This window comes from Ornithodoros turicata, chromosome 1 (assembly GCF_037126465.1).
Source record: "Ornithodoros turicata isolate Travis chromosome 1, ASM3712646v1, whole genome shotgun sequence".
NCBI classification, from domain to species: Eukaryota; Metazoa; Arthropoda; class Arachnida; order Ixodida; family Argasidae; genus Ornithodoros; species Ornithodoros turicata.
This window is the reverse complement of record NC_088201.1, coordinates 110576634-110595786: the sequence shown is the minus strand read 5'-3', so window position 1 is coordinate 110595786 and position 19153 is coordinate 110576634. Positions and strand designations below refer to the sequence as shown.

The following is a 19153-nucleotide window of genomic DNA, read 5'->3' as shown; positions in this document are numbered from 1 at the left end:
ACCTTAGAAACTTCATTTCCCTCCCAGATGCCGTCACTGCGGTGATCTGGAAGATCTAGAGCACATCCTGCTTCATTGTCCACACTACCAACCTTCCCGAACCACATTTTCCAGGTGTTCTTAATCAGCTGGAATGCCCCCCCCCCCCCCACCACCACCACCACCACCACACACACTTTGTCAAGATTGCTTGGTCAATCAAGCCCACCTACGCTCTGCCCTTAAAGGTCTTCTGACGTCATTGGACACCGTAGCGCCTCGCTCCTCACTGTGAGGTGACTCATTCTTCCATTTAACCGCATTACTACCAGCATCTCCCCATCTCTCCCCTTCTTCTACCCCCCCCCCCGTCTCTCAGTCACGTTCCCAGTCCTAGTTCGTCGTGCAAGATCAACACCAACACGCCCGATTTTTCACTTTGGTAGAGTATGACCCCTGGTGATGAAACTCCCCAACCATCATCCTCAAATAAAGTTATTTTGTTGTTTATTTATATGTTGTTGTTGTTGTTTGTCCACTGATATGGCAATTCCACGGCGCGTTGCTCGTTAACTACACAGCCAGATACGCAGGGGGACTTGTATGAACAGCCCTGGGGTACCAGCTGTTGGACCCACTATGTTATTGTAGAGCACAAAGAGACACTTTGCTGGCTTGTGTTTCAACGGACGAGTGGGCACACGCGTGGCGCTGTGTTGCTAGGAGTTTGCATTTCGTCAAATGTACAATGAAGGTTATACAAAAACAGCATATCTCCGTCGACTAAAACTTTATATATGTGGATGTTACCACATCGTGTAGTTTCCATCCAAAAGTAGGACTAGGCAAGGTTGTTTGGTAGTTGTTGGTAGGTTGTTGGCATGTCGATGTGCTATGCCGTTATAACACATCAATATAGATGAGGGGCAAACACAGTGGACAGCGTGATGGCTGCAAACTCAAGTGAATATTTATTCAACAGAACAAGAAACCGAAAGCGTGAGTAGAGAAAGGCAGTGCCCATGCAGTGTATGGTGAACCACATTAATCTCTAAGAAGGAAGGATCGGAAGAGCAATAAAGAGAAATGACAGTTGCGTCCGAGATAGGGGAACTCTGCAAATTTAGGACCAATATGATGTGGTAACCTTGCATGGCTCAATGCAGCTCTGACACACATTGAACAACTCCAGTAGTGGGGCTTCAAAGACACTGAACGTTCGCTGTTTCACTGGGCATTCAAGTGTAGAGGATGCATCTCTAGAAAATTAATTAGCGTTTCTTTGTCATAAAGTCATAACTACACCTCAACAGGAAGTATTCTTGTACCCTTCAAACAAGCTAGTAGTTCTCACCGGTTTCTTCTCCTATTGTTGACGTCATACTAATGTTCTGCACCTGTCCAAAGACTCAAAAAAATGTCACAAAGTCTGCAACACGTAACAAATCTAGTGCTTCCATCTGTGGACTTTGCATACCTGCTTTCAACTATTACTGTCATGTCAACTTGAGTGCCTGGATCACACACACACGAAGCAGTCTTGCGCCACTTCAACACTGGAAGGCCCCTAAAACTAAATTTGTTGATGTTGACAATGTTGAGTACGGGACAAGTAGGATAACATAAGTTAAATGGAGTACGTCATCGCTATATTATAATTTATAGATGTGTGACGCCTGTACATACCTAAGATGTTGTGTTGAACTCGTCACCTAGGTGAAGCAAAATCACTGGGTACTGAGCATCAGTGTGCTTCGGACGTCTTCGCAATTCGCCTTCTACGGCATCTTCGTTGTCATCGGCAGCAAAGTGAGCTCAGCACACACGACACGACTGCTACATCTAATAACGGAGTGTTTCGAACCACATTCGTCTTCGCGCACTCTCCTGTTGAACCTTGTGGTAGAAAACGCCCGCCGCCGATGATGAACGAACATGATTTTTGCATCCCCGAACACCAAAGCTACACCAGGCATATGTAGGTCTCTCGAATAATTGACACAACAGCCACGAACATGTCATTCACTTCTACTTTCTGCTACGCGCGATCAACATGACCACCCACGATGTAAACAATAAACCCGATAGCACAGACGGCCTTGCAGATGGCGCGGCGGATCGTAGCTTGTAGCGGCGAAGTAGCTGAATGCTATATTAACGTAAAAGCTATGGAAGTGGGCGTCATTTTTAAAATGGCGTTTAGCTGTAAGATAATGTGCGTCAACTTTGTTCTCTACAAAATTAACTCTCACGTGGTAAGGGTTGACCAATCCCTGGGAGCCCTGGACCTGAAACCCAAGTTGCTCTTTTTCGCCGTTTGCTGGCAGCACCGTCCATGCTCCGGCAATCTTCAAAATATTTATACGTAAAAAATATGCCGAATTGAGAAGCAATGATTTTTGTGTCTTATCAAACAACGATGTTGTGCACGACAGTGAGCAAATATATGGGGGTTATTTTTCACTTTTCGGTCCCTTTAAGCACAAAGGGTGCATTAAAAATACACAATACCTGAAGCAAAAACGAACTATAAATACCTGGCACTTGCTTATTCGGTTTGCCGCATATCGCAGACTTATGCTTAAATTTCAAATACCCTGTGGATTCAACCTGAGACTAGGGTGGCAAAAATCAATGACTAGGCAACACATAACATGAACCAACTCCCCAGTGCAAAAATTAAAGAATGATCGTAGAGAGGTGCATGTCTCACCTATTTAAGGTGCACACCTCGTATGGATGTCAACATAGTAGATCCTCAACTGTGAACATAACGAACACTGGTTGTGAGAGGTTTTAAATGCTGGATATTACAAAGCACAGGGTTGGCCACCAGTACACTTTGTAGTGTGTGACATTATGGCGGTAATCATAAAAAAAAAAAAACTCGAACCATTGTGAGAGCAACAGGCACAAGTGAGTCAGGTACACAGAGGGACCCAAACGCACAAAAGGGAGTACAAAGGGCTGCACACTAGTCTTAAATGCAGGAGCTTTAAAATAAACCAATAACAGCTCAGATAATATGCTAGTGAATGATAAAATGTGAGAGTTATATGGGGTTTTTTGAAATTAGCTTTCACTACTCTTCAAAAACAAGTGATAAGCAGTACTAGACGGCAACGTCCCATAACTACCCCAAATCAGAACTTTCTTGCAGCTGGTGGGCATGTACATGCTGAAACTTAAAGCCAATCATGCTTATAGCCTGTTTCGTTTTGTAGCGTACATGTATTCCAAGATATTGGCTTTTATACCTCAGAAGAGTCGACACTTGGGCTTGTTAGTACTTCAATCCGAAGAGCATAGCGCAGGACACCGACGCAGAACAAAGAGACACACCCCTAACTACACACACTAAGAGACACACTACTAACAACAGGAAATTTACTAGGAAAGCACACGAAGACTACAAACACCGTAACTGACACGGAACAGACTCCCGCACCCGATCATGAGGCACTCCAGATAAACCGCGGCGGCGACATGTGTCAGCAAACCGTCGGTCGCGCTGTTAGGTAAGGAGGTGGCATTTCTTCAGTCGTGCACGGTGTAGAATGCACCAGGTAGAGTGCGGGAGTCCGTTCCGTGTCAGTTGCGGTGTTTGTAGTCTTCGCTTGCTTTCCTAGTAAATTCCCTGTTGTTAGTAGCGCTGTGGTGTGTCTCTTTGTTCTGCGTCTGTGTCCTGCGCCGCTATGTCCTTCGGATTTGATACCTCATCTTGATTACTGCTGCTGAGGCCCCAAGTATTTGCTATAGCCCTCATGTTTATCTTCTGCACTATTGGCTTGTGGTTGTGCTGGGTCCTCTGCTTATCTGTACACGTAGGGACTTGGACGTTGCATCTGTAAAAGATCGTGATGTGCCACCTGATGAGCTGCTCTAACCAATGTCAAGACCACTTTTGTGTGGTTATTTATGTTTGCGAACCACACAGCGTCCGTTTATACAGATCACCATCACAATATCACCACCCTATGTAAATAAGAAGGATCATCGATGTTACTCACCAGTATAATTAGTTCGTGTCCTGCCAGCTTGCGACCCAACTGTAGCCTCTGGTCATTTGTTGCCGTATGAACGGCTACCGATTTCATTGTTCCTTCGTTTTTTCCAACCTCTGGAACTCACCGGCCAAATAGAACTTCCGCTGTCGAAGCACACTGGGAAAAATAACACAGACATGACACAGACATATCAACGTTAGAGAATTTTCCAATTTACGTAGCATTCTTGCCTGTGGCGCATTAGACGATAAATGATTCCAAGCTTGCTAAAAGAGACACTTGATGAGTCCTAAAAGAACATGTAAGCTGAAAACTACAGTGAATCGACCACAAATTAAAGTAGCACACGCACGCTAATGTGCCTACAAGCATACCCGGGATCGTTTTCATTTTCATGAACTCGGTGGGCTGAATCGACTGGAAGAACAATATAGTCTCAAATGAACGCTAATAAACAGAGACACCACGGCCGTTTACCTGTATAGACTGTGGCCGCATGTGGTGCATCCGTTACCTACGAGGGACGTACACTTAAAGCTTCAAAACTTCAACCTGTGCTGGAGCTGTTCGCGCTGGAAATTACCGCACTCCTCCAAGACATCAAGACCGCCGTCATGTTGCTCCACTCCATCCTCCACCAGCGTCTGGGTCACAGTGTTGCCACACGTAAAAACAAATTATCTGTAGATCTGAGCCCGAAAAATCTGTAGATCGAGCTAAAAATCTGTAGCCACTCAAAACTCAGTTTCTTGAACGTTTTGCCTTCAAATCTGGAATATCTGCCTGCGTCTCTAAATTAATGGAAGAGCAAGGGCTTATTTCGTTCCACTGCTGAAGACCACAGCCAGAATTTATTGCTGCGGCGCACTGGCATTACACGTTGGAACTTTCAGTTTCGGTTTGCCATGTCGCGTTTTTTTATGATTGTAGCAGACTTAGGTGTCCGCTACAATAAAAATAATAATAATAAAAAATAAAAAATAAAAGTGTCATTGCATGTAGACTTTAATATTTTGACATGTGTATTCCACATCAGCTATGCCGCTCCAATGCATGAATAACGCATCGCGTGTAATAGGAACATTTCTCTCGCTTGTTCCACCATCACAGTGAGCGAGGATCACAATGGACCCCAAAAACAATAAAGCTCGATATATTATTTCCACAGACATAGTGAAAGCGTACATGCGTGACGTGAACTATAAATGTTGTGGTTTCACTTCAAAGCCAGTAAAGTCAAGTCTGCGAGGCAAACTGGTAGCGCGCACACAAACACCCAAGAAAACTTATTTTGCATTGAGGCTCGCCAATGGTTCAGTCGCCGTAGACGTCCTTCTCCTCCGGCGATCCCCGCCAGTTTTGTGATCGACGGATGAAATCCTTGTCAACGGCGAAGGCGAAGCAGCTTGACCCAACAGCATGCGTTTCGTGTGCAGGGGGCCAGTTATGGTAGTCGTTGAAAGACCACCACCCACCACCCGTTGAGAGACTGTTTCTTTTCTTCGTTTTCATCAAATTAACGCCGGAAAATATTCTAAACAAATAGTCGGTAAAACACTCACTCCCGCGTTCTGCTGACGTTTTTCATCGTTGTCGTTTTGTGAACTGATGCGAAACACTGTGTTAAGTGATCCATTCGTTGGAGCAATTGAGATTTCATTCATCATGAGATTTCAAGAAATCTCTGTAGATCTGTAGATTTTTCAAAAAGTAGCTAGATCTCATGCTAAATCTGTAGGTGCGGCAACACTGGGGACAGTTTGAAATTAACCGCTGCAACGGCGCAACGGGCTAGAGCATCACGTGATTCTGTGTTCTGCGCCTGACGAAAAAATACGCCTTCTGCGCAGATTTCTCCTGTGGCCGGGCGCCAGGTTGGTGGTGGTACGGTGGTGTTGGGAGGTCTCAGACGGCAGGGGGCAGAGTTAAGCGGATGGGGTGATGGCGGATGGCGGAGAACAGGGGGCTCAACCGCCCAAACTTTTAGTCTTCCTTGAAATCAATGGAATTTGATTATAGGTAGGCTTTTCAAGATGCTGTGAATTTTATAAAATAACCGTGCCTGGATTAGTGGGAGAGCAGCTACTGGTTTCCCATCACCTATAGGTTTCTCACGTATGGAATCACTACCATATTAATATTTTCCTTGTACAATCCCTTGCAATGTTAACAGTGGCAGAATCACGCACATTGCATCGGGAAGAATGCTCATGCAGATAAGGAAACGGAATTGAAAGCACTCGCTAGAGAGTGACAGAAGACAGCAGCGGAGGAAGAAAAGCTCCTGTGACATCCATGCTAGCTGTAGCAATCACTTTATCAAATTCCAGCATATGACTGTACCACGAGATATCTGCCCTCCCTTTGCTGTATTCCGAAAAAAAAAAAAAAAAAAACACTTTTCGTATTGCTGCCTCATTTGCATGTGGGTTATTTGTGGTGCACGTTGGCCCGTACCGGAACGCGAATGATGTGGGGGTTTCTGACTTCAGGCTACAAGTCTGCTATCCCAGATTTTTTTTAAAGTCGCAAATTAGTAACTGAATTATGTATTTTTTGTTAATGCACATGCCGGCGGACATGAAGTATCAGTTATTGAACGTGCGCTGCCCCGTATGTGCCGTATTGGAAAGACTTACCTGCAAACAGCCTGCATTATCTGTTAAATGCTTTCACTACACAATATAAAATAACATCTGAGCATTGTCCCAGGCAATTTGGGGTAATTATCATTTAAATGTTCATTTCAGATATTTACTGCAAATTTTTAAGGTTTTGTTGGACCTTTAATACAGAGTCCGTCACGCAGTATCGACTCAGTCGGCAACCAACAACATGAAGTTCCAACAGAGTGTCGTAAAGGCCGGATTTTCGTTCAGATGCATATTTTTCTTCCCGTAGTTTTGCTTATAATATTTGTGACAACCTTTTTAATGCATGTAAATGGTTTCAAGTATACATTTAGAGACCTTAATGCATTTTAGGTGATTCAGCCAGCTTTTAGTGCATGTAAATCCAGCCTCTTATGAGCCTATGGTCCTTAATTCCTACCATGGAGTTAAAAGCGGCTAGAGTGTGTCACCGACAAGCAAACGACAATACATGGAAAAACGTGGGAGTTAAAATGGAGTTAAGTGGGTGTTACGTTTCGGTGAGGGGAGAAAAATGCATGCCTTGGGAGTTACAAGGGAGTTAAGTGGGTGTTAACTTTTAGCGATCGGGGTGACCAGGCCAACAAGGGTGTTGAAAGGGAGTTAAGTGGGAGTTAAATTTTAGTAGGGGGCGTAAAATTGCGTTTTACTCCCAGTTAACTCCTTTTTTCTCAGAGTGTGCAGAAAGCGTGAAATGCAATCCCCGCTCTGTGACATTCACTGAGCGTCCTGCATTTAATCCAGAAAGGGACTAATGGTGCTGGGAACTCATTTAGTAAATTTGCACAGACAGAGTAAATTTAGTCATTTGTGCGCCGTCCTTTGCGACGCACCTTTGTGATGCAACAACTCCTTTTCTCTTAAAGTGTTGCATATAGAAGTCACTTGGCATGCATCAGTAATCGTCTTTGTAGCATTTTTTAGATTTATTCCACATTCTGTAGTTTGGGTTGGTGTGAACCGTTATTTGGATCGGTTACCAATTTTTTTAATGATTCAGTTCCGCTTCAGCTCCACGACGCCGCCGATTGTTTCGGTTTGCTTCAGTTCTGCTTCGGCTAAAAAGAAGAAGAAAAAATAAAAGGTTAATAACGGTTGTCAGTTGAGGTTCGGGTTCGCTTCGATTCTGTGCTAACAACTGAACTTTATTTTCATACGCTCTGGAATGTTGCGGATGCATGCGAAAATTCGTAGAAGCGTCTAACGTTCCCTGGCTTAGTTCTGACGGCGCTTATATCTTGCGCTCTGAATCTTTGTTGATTTGAAATACGAATCATATAGACGCACTTTGAAAACGTCGCATCAGAAGATTAAACGCCTCTCGACTACGGGGTCATTTTATGTCCACGTATTATTTCATCCAGAGACAAATATTTGATATTACATCCTCAGTTGGCGCAGAATTACAACATCCCCAAGAACACACACGGTGCTCAGGATGACCCCACCGTGTCACCGTATCCTTGTGCTTCGTGGTGTACCCCAGAACGCCCTGAGGATGACACTCACGGATTGTCCGTGAACAGTCGTTTAGGTACGTCCTGTGCCCGTCCCTGTGGTTAGCTAGCGGGACTAGAAATATGGTTCTGTTTAGTTTACCTGCTCAGACTCCCTAACACATTTGTTTTGGTTTTTGGGCCGATCTTTGGACACAGTTGACATTTTTTCAGAAATAAAGGGTGGTCCAGCGTAGCATTCTCTGCCTCCGAAAAGGATGACTGTCTCTGATACATGGAGCATTTCTCGTGGAGAGGACAGAAACGCGCGATTCTGTCACATTGCTTTTGACGTCATACCTGAATGTCTCAAACCAAAAGGAGTAAGAAACATGGACTTTGCACTGGTGCAGAGCTAATACTTCTATCAATCCCTCGCTTTGAGTATTTTTTTCTTTGCGTAGTCGAAAGAAACATGGGCAGCTCACTCTTCGTTTTGTGTCGCAGGTGAACAGGACTACCGTATTTATGAAGAGCTGCGTAATAACTAATAAGCAATAAATAGTATCCGGCTTCGCTTCGCTTCGGAAGACAATTCAAGTACCTTTCTCGTCTCCCTTGAAATTCGCGTAGGCGGTGGAGGGAGGCAAACGGAGCCGTTCCCTCATATCATGGAGAGGGGCCCCTTGATAACGCGGTCCGGCCCCGGGTGGGCCGTGTCTTTGAATGCGCGGCCTATAAAAAGGTCATCGGGACAGTTTCCCTTGCGGTGCTGTTCCGTGGAGATCTTTTCTTAGACGTTTCAGAGTGGGTTTCTCGGAATTTGTCTTTGTCTTTTATACAGGTTTCGCCAAGGTAAACTTCGGGCTTTGTAACCAAGACAAAACAAATAAGAACAGCGTCGGGAAGCTAAAATAGATGTTAGAGGACGTCTTATGCCGAAAATTTTATGTCAGTACTTCCGCTTGGTGTGTTTCTCTACGGATAAATCGTGAAATGATTAAAATACCGCCGCTGCCTAATCGGCTATATCTGTGTTTCAGCTTCTTTCCGTCAGATGGCGACACGGTCGAACGCGGCGTTGCAGAGAACGAGTCTGCATTCAGTTCCACTTGTTCACTTCGTTTCGATGTCGTCCGCAACGCCGCTCTCGACGGTTTCGCAATCTGACGGGAAGGAGCTGGAACACAAGCATAGCCGATCAGGCAGCGGCGGTTTTTTAATTTTCACGATTTGTCCGCAGAGAAAGAGACAAAGTGGCATTACCAACATCAAATTTTGGGGCATAATACGTCCTCTGACATCTACTTTAGCTTTCCGACACTGTTTTCATTTGTGTTATCTGCGTTACAAACCCCGAAGTTTACCTTGGCGAACCCTGTATCTTTCTCTGCTTTCTTTTTAAACCGCTGCTCCTATTGTCCGTTACGGAATGTACTAGAAACGAACAGCCAGACGTTATTGCTGCAGTTAACCAAGATGCAACTGTTTTCTGTACAATAATAAAAAAAAACTTGATATGGGTTCAATGTGTCAGCTCTGACTAGTTGGGGGCTACGTTAGAAATGTGCACAATGAGAAAGGGATATATATATATATATATCCCTTTCTCATTCCGCGCGGCTACCCAGAGCTGACGAGCCGCAAACACGGCGAAACACGTGTCCTCTGGTGCTGCCGCATCGTTCCATAAGTATATGTTTCGCTACGTGCAGCCGTAGAAGCCATCTTAATCAGTAAGTTCGAATTGCAAACACGTCTAATGTCATTTACTTGCTTCTTTAATGGCTTTTTTCCCCTCTTTATAATTCACTGGCTTGCACTGTGGCATTGAGGAGTGCTCAGTCACCCTCCCAGGTGTATATCGCTGGCTGAGCGACCCCTGGTTTGCCAATTTCGAACGATGCGCAGCTACCCAGAGCTGATGAGCTGCAAACACGGCGAAACACGTCTCCTCTGGTGCTGTCGCATCGTTCCATGAGTATCTGTTTCTCTACGTCCAGCCATAGAAGCCATCTTAATTTGTAAGTTTGAATTTCAAATACGTCTAATGTCATTTACTTGTTTCTTTAATGGCCTTTTTCCCTCTTTATATATATATATATATATATATATATGTTTATAAGTCCCAAACGTCACCACACCAGCATTGGACAGCTGTTTCGGCCTTATTGGGCCTTCATCAGCAATGCGTAGGTGGCGACGTTTGAACGAGTGGCGTCGGAAGGTCACGTGGAACGTGATGTCCTCCCGTCAGGATGAGAAACTCACCTCTGAAAGTCCTGTGCGAAGCCAGTAAAGTATTAAGTGAAAAAAAAAAGCATAGGCTCTTTGGCTGTACGTTGAACATATGTTTATAAGTCCCAAACGTCGCCACACCAGCATTGGACAGCTGTTTCGGCCTTATTGGGCCTTCATCAGCACTGCGTAGGTGGGCGACGTTTGAGCGAGTGGCGTCGGAAGGTCACGACGCCACTCGCTCAGACGTCGCCCACCTACGCATTGCTGATGAAGGCCCAATAAGGCCGAAACAGCTGTCCAATGCTGCTCCCTAAAATCCATAAACCTGGAAATCCAGGGCGCCCAATAGTTTCATGCAACGGTACAGCTACCGAGAACATTTCAAGGTTTGTTGACCACCTTCTCAAAGATATACCTCCTAAACTACCATCCTACATTAAGGACACCAATCACTTTCTTCAAGTTTTAAGTGAATGTCAGCCTCCTTCTTCCAGTTTGCTAGTCACGCTAGACGTTTCCTTTCTATACACTAACATCCCCCACGAGGATGGCATTGCTGCAGCTGAAAGGGCATTTTCAAAATATTCTGATACCTCATACGATCCTTGTGTCCTATGCACATTTCTCAATCTTATTCTGAAAAATAATAACTTCGAATTTGACGGTAAGCACTACTTGCAAGTTCATGGCACGGCTATGGGTACAAAAATGGCACCTAACTATGCAAATATATTTATGGGAGCTCTAGAGGAGGAATTTCTGTCTAAGCGCCTGAAGAAGCCCACGCTTTACAAGCGGTTCCTCGACGACATCTTCATGGTGTGGCCACACTCAGAAGATGACCTAATCACATTCATCAGCGACTTTAACAAAGCACATCCGGCCATCAAGTTCACCCATTCTTATTCCCCTTTAACTGTTAACTTTCTCGATGTCCAAGTAAAGTTAACCAACGGGGTCTTGTCCACAAACCTGTTCCGTAAACCTACGGACTCTCAACAGTATCTAGCATTTAACAGTTGTCACCCGCGTCATACTAAACTTGCCATCCCTTACAGCCAAGCACTTCGATACAGGCGCATCTGTTCCAGTGACGATGACTTAGACAGAAGTCTAGCTCAACTTAGGGAAACATTCATCGGTCGTCAATTTCCACCTAGCCTAGTTGACGACGCTCTAAACAAAGCCCGCAAAGCAGATCGCAAAGCCCTGTTCGAAAACCACAAACGCGTGTTAGATAATGGTTCCGTAAACCTCATCTTAACATTTAGCAGCAATATTCCAAGCGTTAACAATATACTAAACCGTCACCATAGTATCCTTCTCCAATCAGAGCGCATGGGACAAATTTTCCCTCAGCCACCGCGGGTAACCTACAGGCGCGCGCGCAACCTGCACGATAATCTAGTTAGCTCTAAGGTTAGCAAAGCAGCACATCCAGGAAACGGCTGTCACCCGTGCGATGGTCGAAGGTGTCAAATATGCAAATTAATGCAAAGCACCCAAGTACTTAAAAGTACTAATTCCAATTTTTCCGTCAAAATTAATGGTGACTTCGACTGTAATTCATCTAACGTCATTTAAGTCATTCAGTGCGGCATGTGTCAAGCACAATACGTAGGTCAGACTAAAGCATCATTTCGAATCAGGTTCAACAACCACCGATCTGACGTTACCAAAAAGCCAAACCTCCCGGTCTCTCGCCATTTCAAACAACCAGGTCATTCACTAAATAACGTGTCATTTTTTATTCTCCAGTCAAATTTTAGCTCAGATGGGTGCAGGGAACAACGCGAATCTTATCTCATTTACAAATTCCAATCAACCATTAACGAAGATCTGGGAGCACTTTCAACGGTAAGAAATTTGGCCGCCTAGAAGAGCTACACTTTCTTCCTTTTCGTTTCCCTTCTGTTTTTCTTTCTTTCTTTTTTTCAGCAAAGTTTGAAGCAGCGCTCACCCTGCCCGGAATTTTCCCCAAAGCGGACAGTGACCTACGGCGAATGACATCACCACCCGGACTTGACCTTCTGGAATATTCCCGAATCTGACTCACTGACAAACGCCTGTGGCGTGCCCGTACCGATTATGACGTCATGTAGCAAACCTATTTAAGAAATGTGTAATCAGCTATGCATCTTTTGTCCTGACGAAGACAGTGCCACTGTCGAAACGTCGACCCCTTGCCCATTTTACTTTTTAACGTCTCCCCATAAATCATTTCACTGCAACCCATGGTTCTCAAAACGTCTTAAGACGCTTCTCAATAGGAAGAAACGCCTCTATAGACGAGCAAAATGAACTAATGACGATAACGCATGGGCCGCGTTTCGTGATTGTACCCGTGACTATAGCCGTTCCGTCAAAAGTGCCAAACCAAAATTCTACAGCCACGACCTTCCCAAGTTGTTGCAAAACAACCCCAAGAAATTTTGGAACATTCTGTCACCACCGAAATCTCATCACATCACATTAACGGATTCTTCCGGGACTGTTCTGCCGGATAATCTCAGTGCTTCCGAATTTGCTTTCTTCTTCTCATCTGTCTTCAGTACTGACAGCTCAAGCATTCATCCGCACTTATCAATGCCTTTTAATGCATCGATGTCTCACATAGACATTAGTTCACATGGCATTTGTAAAATAATAGAAAACATGAAATCATCATCTCCTGGACCAGATGGAATTAACTCCAAGTTATTATACAACACTAGACTAATATCAAGTGAAATTCTGTGTTGCATATTCAGGCAATCTCTTCATCTCTCCACCCTGCCGAGTGACTGGAAAACACCCATGGTCATCCCAGTACACAAGTCAGGTGACACGCAACTTGCACAAAACTATCGTCCTATTTCCATTACCTGCATATCATGTGTAAGACTCAAGAACAGAATCTTTATTCCAGATCTCTCAGTCTCCTACGCTCGAGCCTCTCTCCTCTTCCTCGTCCACTACACCCTTACATCATGTAAAATTTTTGAGCACATTATATACTCTAACATCATTAAATTTCTTGAAAATAATAATTTCTTCTACCCTTTGCAACATGGATTCAGGAAAACCTTCTCTCGTGAAACGCAGCTAGCTTGTTTTGTTCATGATATTCTTTCTCATGCAGACACTAACTATAGAACGGACGCTGCATTCTTAGATTTTCGAAAAGCATTCGATATGGTCCCTCATAACAAACTTCTGTATAAGCTCTCCATTCTAAATCTCGATTATGATGTCCTCCGGTGGATAGAATCATTTCTTACAAAACGGTCGCTCTTTGTTTCCTGTAACAATTTCCACTCTCCCGAAATCCCAGTAACATCCGGCATACCGCAGGGCTCTGTTCTCGGTCCTCTGCTGTTCCTCATCTACCCAAGCAGCACAATGTACTGAAAGTCGAGTGCAATAGGGGTGGCCGGTATGTGTCTTATCAATGTTCTTCAGTTTCACGAGTCTGTTCAAGGCCTTCCACCTACCCGTCCACCCCTATTGCACTCGACTTTCAGTACATTGTGCTGCTTGGGTAGTGTTTGTAACTTCCTTTTGTAACTAGTGTTTGTAACTTGTTTGTAAATCTGTTTCCGCGTCTTTTTTTTTTGAACTTCTATATATATATATATATATATATATATATATCACTTATTTATTACTACTTATCTACTACTTTTACTACTTACTACTTTATTATTACGACGCGCGTACGACGGCGTCGTAAACGCGATTCACAAAGCTATCGTAGTGGAGAGAGTACGCCTTTTCTCGAGGAAGAGGAAGTTGCTCATTTCCTGTCACACGGAACCATGAGAGGAACACGCAACGTGCGCGAGACTATGTTTTTACTATGGTAACGATGACGAAAATCTGCAATCGTACCAATAATAGTCGTCCTGTTAGAAGTCCTCCGTCCCCAATTGCGTTGTTACCACACGTGCTCTCGGTCTTTCGGTAGCCATAATTGATGCCATGCAATCACAGGCGAAACGCGTTCGACGACCCATCAGGGATATTCCCAGTATGTTCGTCTCGGGGGCAGTGCGGGGGGGGGGGGGGGGGGAGTTTTGTAAGGGGTGCAGCCATATTTGCAGCTTTTATGGCTTTTTTTTGCCTTTCTTGCAGACAGTTTAGAGGGGTGTTACAACAATTTTGGGGGTGTCTTAGCGGGGTGTAGGGGATGCTTGAAAAATCTCTGAGACCCGATTTTACGAAGCACAAAATTGAAGAATTTGTTGAAGGTTATCAAGCAAAAAAGTGCGTCATTGACACTTCGGGGATTATCTCGAAGTTTATGTGGCAAAGTGCAATGCGTGGACGCGTATTACAGAGTGCTTGTTTGCCGTCTCCAAATCAACCGCTGCCAAATACGCATCCATCTTTCTTCGTAAGACAGCTCGGGAGCTGTCGCAGGATTCCGCCGTAAGCTGCGAAGATTTTGCGACACGCGCGCTTCGTGAATCTACACTTCGTCGTATCTTTCCCAGGGGCGCGTTCCCGGACACTGCGCGAGCTCGCGACCTCGCGTCGAGCGTCCCCGTTGCCCCAGCAACAAGAGCACCACATGGTACGCTTCGCGAGCATGCTCAGATAACCCCGTTCCTGCACCTGCTACGCGAGCTCGCGCTGGGAGAAGGTTGTTGTTTACTGAGAGGAGGAACAACAACGCAAAGCTCGTCGGTGTTCGCGTCGAAAATGGTGGACCTCTGTTTCATTTCGGAAGAACAAAGTGCTGCAAAGGAAGAGCCGGTGCGCAGATTCCGCATTAGCAGCGATGCTTTCTCCACATTGTCGGATGATGAATTCGTCGCTATCAAATGAGGCTGTCCGGGAAGTATATGAAGCTTTTCGGGTGGATGTGCAACGCAGTAAGTACACTTGCGAGAATCTGAAACTTTGCATGATGAGCGGTCATTGTTTTGTAATTAAATAATGAATTTCAGCCCGGCAGTCGCATCGTACGACACTGACCGTGGAACGGAGGGTTCTGTCATAGCTTCCACGAATTAGCAGTTTCACAGGCTGTGTCGGTGTGTTATCATTATATATGTGTGTGTAGAGTTTGAATGTGTGTGTGTGTGTGTTTGCTATGAAGAACAATCTACTCGTGCTTTGTATTCAGTGTGCAATAGTATTCAGAATCTTAGACTATTATTCCGATTCATATGGAGGTCATAAATTATAAATGCACCATCAACTAGGTGCAAGGTACGTTTATGTAGGTAAGTATATGCTTCAGGTCGCCAACTCCGAGTAGTAAACGTACTTTGCTGCTAACGTATGTGTGGTTACGTATTGGTTGATCTTATTAACGAAGAATGGATGCTGTCTCCCACTACAGTATCTAATTTTGTGTCATAATTCAGGAAGCTATTGGTGGTACACATGTCGCAGCAGAGCCTCTTTGATCAGCGGTTTGTTATTGATTGTAATTGCTATTGCCATAAAGGCTGCCTCTCCATCAATGTCTTGATGTGCATATATATGCCGATGTGTGATGTCCAGCATGCTATTTTTTGTATATCAACAAGAATGCCAGCACAATGAACCACACTATTCCTCCTCCTTTCAGGTCTGTGATGGCTGAAGTCAGGTTCTCTTCATGAACACAAGGTTCCCTGGATCGTGGCACGGTGCTCCTTAATGGACAGCCTGCAATCTGCATCAAGCAGCTGCCACTATATTCGAAGATGGAGATTGACCTGTAGGTATGAGATGTTTGTGTGCTATTTATTTTTTGAGTGTGCGCAACAATGCAGCTTTGCATAATAAAATTTATGTACTTCAAATACGCAAAAAGATTTCTGCGTAACTGACAGGCATAGTGTACCCAGTAATATTATGACTGCACCAGTGCTGACATATGATTCATTTTTATTGAACACATTGATTATATTTATTTACAATTCAATGTATAACACATTTAGTGCACAGGCAATCAGTCTTGATTTACAATTTTTGGATAACTAGTTGAAGTGTAAAACTATTTACAGGTAATAACGGCTACCCGCTCCAGCCCTGGCTCATGGCACCTGTCCGTTCGCACTCAACACGTTAAGAACAAAGCTACAACACTGCACACAGCAGGACCCATGTGTGCATTGAGCACTACTTTGGGGTACTGAAGACGCGATTCCGGTGCCTACAGAGGTACCGCACACTGGACTTCGCTGCTGACTAGTGTTGCAAGATAATCAATGCCTCTGCCGTCCTCCATAACATGGCTCTGTGTACAACACTCTTGAGCCTCTGGATGATGCTGGTGAGGATGATGAGCCAAGGGAGGAACAGGTGGAAGGCGGTGCCACCGGAGAGACTGAGGAGGAGAGAATAGAAGACGTTAAACCTGACCCTTTGTTTGTGAGAAACTGTGCATCACAACTGAGAAGCCAACTTATCAGGCAGTGTTTCAGACGTACAGAACAGATGACTCACCTCAGACGTTCACAGGAGAGAGCAGCTGTAAACAATATACAGTGTTACTATGCATAAACCTTGTTAATTTTTCATCCTTCCACTATAGGGGCATTGTAAAAGTGCATCTGAGCCTTGTTAATATGGATATCCCGAATTATGGAGGACGTTACTGAGGTTTAAACATTTTTAGTGCATTGATAACTCCTAAACTTGCTGTTCCAACAATGTAGAGTAGAACAGGGTACAAACCCCACGTAGTTAATGTGTTTCCGTAATTATTATGGACGATATCTGCATGGAGGGTAGCAAGTCTCTCCCCACATTCATCACGAGAACTTCTTAAAGCAGGACAGTCCAAGTGCTGTCTTGTACAAACGAAAAGCTATGGCTTTTCATTCACAGTGGTTCCTTTTGTCATAAGGATTCCGAGAGAAAAAGACTGTACCATAACAGACTTGCTTTATCCTAATGTCAATCGTGAAATGTTCCATTGTTTCCTGTAGTTTCCTTAGCACATAATAATAGGGACCATTCCCTCTATAAAATTTTTTTTGTCGGGGACAAAGGTGTCCATATTAACCAGGCAAGAACTGCCAACAATAATCTCCTTACATTTTTAGTATTGTACAGCAGTGTCGCCCTAGTATTACCCAAGAAAGTGTATGCATGTTTGTGACAACAGAAATTTATTGTTAAGTGAAAAAGCCATGACCCTTAAAGTAAATAAATCCTAGCTCTGTTGTCTATCACTGTCCCTTATGTGTGTCCTTGCATGTGCTTTTTGTATTTCCTTTTGCTCATTTGTCACTTATTTGGTAAACCTCCTTACCTTCTGCTTCCCGACTCCTCGGTTCCACGAAGACCGGCCGAGGTGGAGGGAACCGGCTCTGTCTCGTTCTGAAAACGTGCAATTGATATAAACATTGTGAGGTGTGCTGCATTCACTTATGCTTTATCTTTTCCACTTGTTTCATATTAGTCTTTGGCTAGGACCGCTGTATATTACTTACGACTGAGACGGGCAACATCACTTCCATGCGGCCGGTCTCAGTGGACATCTCCACCGCTCCTGGTACGCCGACCGTCGTGTCCCAGCCCACAAGGGCCATGACACGCCGGTCGAGCCCAGACAGGCGCAATGAGGTGTCCACTGGGGCCAGCCCCATGTTAGCGACAACGTTGCCGCTTCCTCCCCTTGTGGCCTGCAGTCTTCGTGACAATTCTCTGGCACGGCTCTGCACGCTGTGGCGCCAGTGCTTCCAAAATTGCTGCCACTCCTTGCCGTCTTTGTTGTATGTTCCAACAGCGTTCAGGGTGGCAGCAATTCTGTCCCACTTCGCTCTGCGCTGTGCTGCCGTCACACACTCCTGTTGCTACACAGTTTGGGCGACTCCTCGAGCAGTGACAACAGCAGCAGCTTTTGGGTTTCGCTTGCCATATCTGTAATGTGAGAAAAAGAAATAAAATAAGATGCACACCAACTGTCACTTCTTGACAACCACCTGATTTCTAATTGAAAGTACACTAAAGCAGGACTGAGCTAGTTTCCCCTGCTAAGTTGGACAAAAATTATGGCCATATTTTGTCCATCTCAACCCTTTTTGTGTAGGGAGGTCCTATGAGTGGTCCATCTTTTACTTTTGTATTTTCTTTTTATTGGATGCGCTAGACATTTTGTTCTTTTCTAAATTCGAAAGAATAGTTGTTCTAGGTCGCTGGCATGCTTTATCATCAACGGGTGCTAGTGTTCGGTTTTTCAAGTGCTTCAACAGTGCACTGCACCACAAGCTTCAGCTGAACGTCTCGAAACGTGTATTGCAAGGCCCAAAAACGTGGAACTGGTGCGTAAGAAATGTTTTTGTTTGTTTCACTGTACATGGCGGCATGTTTCAAAACTCTCAACCACTGCTCAACTGTGCCCAACCACCTGAGCTTTCAACTGTGCTAACATAGCATTACTTAAACCTTCCGTCTATATCAAAACATATCACAAGTGGTTTAACGTCCGGCGACAGGTACGCAGAGAAACGTAATTTCACCGCTACACAGGTGAAAGTTGATGAAGCTGATACAATTCCATAGATAGCAAGCAACATTTTATGCACGACGCCTTGCAGACAGCGTGAGCAGTCATGCAAAATATCGAAGCAAAAACCGAAATGCAGCCGAGGAACTACATAAATATGGTTCACACTCAGTTTTCTTGTGTTACGATGTTGCAAGAGGTAGTACGCGACTAAGTTATAGCATACGGAATGATGAATGATTTGAAGAACTTTCATACTCACCAAACTTTTACAGTGATGCGCGCGTCCAAGTTTGACTCTCAAGTCTCAACGGCTTTTTCAGCAGATGACGGCACGTAGTTTCTCATTGGTTGATTTGAACCAGAAATCAAACAGTTGAAAGGAATGCTGTTTGGAGTCGTACTCAC

General features: G+C 44.5%; 2 long non-coding RNA genes across 2 annotated transcripts; one reads left to right on the top strand and one right to left on the bottom strand.

The window, feature by feature from the left end:
• The first annotated feature begins 15251 nt into the window (after positions 1-15251).
• LOC135367793 (uncharacterized) lies at positions 15252-16453 on the top strand. The gene is made up of 3 exons (XR_010414519.1): positions 15252-15332; positions 15875-16010; positions 16296-16453. It is a non-coding gene; the product is annotated as an uncharacterized LOC135367793 (long non-coding RNA).
• Positions 16454-16501: 48 nt separating this feature from the next.
• LOC135367802 (uncharacterized) lies at positions 16502-17764 on the bottom strand. Its single transcript, XR_010414523.1, has 4 exons — positions 17730-17764; positions 17549-17616; positions 16738-16762; positions 16502-16618 (listed from the first exon to the last, which is right to left on the bottom strand). It is a non-coding gene; the product is annotated as an uncharacterized LOC135367802 (long non-coding RNA).
• Positions 17765-19153: the final 1389 nt, after the last annotated feature.